This window comes from Mus pahari, chromosome X (assembly GCF_900095145.1).
Source record: "Mus pahari chromosome X, PAHARI_EIJ_v1.1, whole genome shotgun sequence".
NCBI classification, from domain to species: domain Eukaryota; kingdom Metazoa; phylum Chordata; class Mammalia; order Rodentia; family Muridae; genus Mus; species Mus pahari.
In genome coordinates this window covers 99418067-99421487 of record NC_034613.1, presented here as the reverse complement: position 1 = coordinate 99421487, position 3421 = coordinate 99418067, and the positions used below count along the sequence as shown (strand labels likewise).

At 39.4% G+C, this 3421-nt stretch overlaps 1 pseudogene; it reads right to left on the bottom strand.

The window, feature by feature from the left end:
* Window positions 1–1780: 1780 nt before the first annotated feature.
* Window positions 1781–3421, bottom strand: part of LOC110314468 — a 6069-nt pseudogene continuing 4428 nt past the window's right edge.

The window sequence follows — 3421 nt, the reverse complement described above, 5'->3', positions numbered from 1 at the left end:
TTCCTTCCTTCCTTCCTTTCTTTCTTTCTTTCTTTCTTTCTTTCTTTCTTTCTTTCTTTCTTTCTTTCTTTTTTTTTTGTCATCTGAGAAGTCTGCAAACTGATGTTTATTGAAACACTACTCACAACAGGTACATTATGGAATTATCCCACACATCTATCAACACATGAATAGATAAGAATGTGGAAAGGATACATGATGAGATTTCATTTTGTCAGAAAAAAGAGTGGAATTATGATACCCATAGAAAAATGGACAGAACGGACAGCATCACGTTGAGCAAGACTCAGTGTTTATATGCATGTTTCATCATAATGAAAGATTAAGGAAAAAGTAAAGAAGCCTGCACAGGATGCTAGAAAGGCCACTGAAGAAAATCATTTTCCATGTTGAAGAGAGAAGAATTTTCTAAAGGCAATAAGACAGATGCCCACTCCACAGTGACTAAGGGGAAAGAACTGTTTACACTGCAGTGAGTAAAAACAACCTAACGCCCTGGTTCAGGATTCAAGGAATCACCATGGACTGCTAATATCCAGAGCTGGAAGCACTGTGACATGGGCTGGAAGTTACAATTGCACTTATCCAGGGACTCGACATTAGTGCTGGAGCAAATAGTTCATTTATTGCTTATAATCAACAGCTTATTATCTTGAAGTCAATATCAGACACAAGCACATTCACTTTACAGACCTACAGACCCTGTAGGGCACCTTTAACAACAGTAATTTGAAAAATAAAAAGTTAGACTTCTACAAACAAAAGAAAGCATTGCCAACTGATAAGTCAACTCAATACACTGTGATGAGTCACAGTGGCTTGCAGTCTGGCTTTTTAGACACTTTAACATTATACACAAGCCTTGGCTTTCTCAGTTACACTCATCTTAGCTGTGTGGTGACCCAGGATCTTAGGAAAGATGTATGCTCCTCACACATCACTTTCCTTTATTTCTTTATTTAGGGAACAGGGATATTTGGCTTTTTTTTTTTTTTTTTTTTTTTTTTTTTTTTTTTTTTTTTTTTTTGGTTTTTCGAGACAGGGTTTTTCTGTATAGTCCTGGCTGTGCTGGCCTCAAACTCAGAAATTTGCCTCCCAAGTGCTGGGATTAAAGGTGTGCGCCACCACACCCGGCCTGATATTTGGCTTATGTATCTTGAATCACATTCACAGCACATTTATATTATTGTTATTGTCTTTGCTTCACCACCAAAAGAGTTTCAATGTTCTCTAAGTAGATTTTAATTTTTACAGTTTTATTATTTGATTATACTTAAAAGTAGAGAAAAAGATTAATCATTTCTTTATGAGAAAACATGGTTTCCACTTGATTGCTCGATAACCTAAGTATAATGGAAACACAGCACACCTTTTTTTTGATATTCAGATACTTTTGATTATTTTACTAGGACAGGTAATATTCTTTACACATGATTCTTTGAATGAATGTCTCATAACCTCTTCAAGAGAAACTCTTAGAATACCAGGTGTCGGAAACATGGCCCCAGTTTATAATCACACAATCCCATCTTGAGCTCGTATTGGTTCCTTAGCAGTGTAGAAAAGTGAGTGTTTTCGCCAGTGTTCCTTGCTGTCAGTTTAATAGAGAAAGTGAGACAGATGTGCTCTCCAGCTTTTTTTTTTGGCAGGCTGTCTGTTTTCCTTCTGAGTCCTGGAGGAGTCTGGATCTTGGCTGAGCAGCTAACACTGTCTTTTTTTCCAAGCAAAGGCATGAAGGCTGTGGATCTTTCTCATTTTGTTTAAGCAAAATCCCCAAAGACTAGAAGTAGAAAGTCTTCTTGTGTCGGCCATGCTGTTTTAATGTCTTGGTGGTAAAACAGAAAACTGGGCCATGTTCTTTAGGTTACAGAGCATTACTGACCATCCCATCGACCCTATTTGAGGTATAGTAATGAGGAGTAAATTTTTGGCTTTATTGACATTTTCTTTCATGGTCTTTAAAACCCCATCCACTGGCACTGTTTCTTCATGCTCCTTCCAACAATCATAATTTGTTGCCATGGCAATGCTTGCATAGCAAATTCCAGCCTCCTTAGCACCACCTCTGGAACAGTGGTCATATTGACAAACATCTGCACCCCAAGTATAGAATATAAAGCTTTCTGCCGGGAAGCTGAAATGAGGCTCCTCAATTGTGACATCGTCCCCTTTGAATGGCACTGAAGTCCAAGCTTCTTAGTTTCTATGAGGACCTCTCTTGTTTTGGGGATATGGCATACTCCTCTGGCATTGCAATGACTTCCATCATAGAAGGTCTGAGGCCTTAGGGATGTTGTATCAATATATTAATAGATGATGACCATGTCAGCAGGCTGCATCTCCTCTCTCAAGGACCTGCAAGCTGTGGTCACGATGACATGTGTGCAGCCCTCTTCCTTCAAGGCCCAGATGTTCTCCTGGTAGTTGACTTTAGAAGGCATGATGGTGTGTTGTCTGCTGTGTCTTGCAGGGAGTGCACAATCAAAGTTCTTTATCTTCCCAGAAATTGCCAAATGGAGTATCCACATATTTTTCAGTTCTTCCTCTAAAATTTCCACCAATTATTCCAATCTTCACCAGCGTGCAGGCAAAACACGAGGCTATGTCTGCACCAGGGAAGTTCACAGCAGGCCGCAGTGTGGGACCCAGAGGAGACTGCTGGGCCAGCGCAGCTCGGCAGTCCTATATTTTTTCTTACTTGGGATACCAGAACTCTGATTTTTTTTTCCAGAGGGGACTGGTCTAGCCACTTATCTTCACATGATAAACCCAGCCTCTGGGCTAAGTTTGGGAAATCTTTTCATTTCATTTCCCCCCTACTTTAACACACACACACACACAAAATCACATGCACACATACAAACACATATATCCAGTGTCAAATGACTACTTGTGTTTAAATACATGAAATGATTTTCTGTCAAGATTGTTAAAGAACTCTTCTAGTGGTCTTTTCAATTCAGTCATTACACCTTCCACCCAGTGTGCTCTATAAGCTTCTATCGCTGTGATTAACAGCAAGATCAAAATTGCCTTAGGAAGGAAAGGGTACATTTCAGATTACAATTTTCTTTCTTTCTTTCTTTCTTTCTTTCTTTCTTTCTTTCTTTCTTTCTTTCTTTCTTTCTTTTTTTTTTTTGTATTTTTCACAACTTTTATTTTTTTTAATTTATTATTATTTTCTTTATTTACATTTCAAATGCAATCCCAAAAGTTCCCTATACCCCCCCCCCCCCGCCCCTGCTCCCCTACCCACCCACTCTCACTACTTGGCCCTAGCTTTCCCCTGTGCTGGGTCATATAAAGTTTACAAGACCAAGGGGCCTCTCTTCCCAGTGATGGCGGATTAGGTCATATTCTGCTACATATGCAGATAGAGACATGAGCTCAGGGGGTACTGGTTAGTTCATATTGTTGTTGC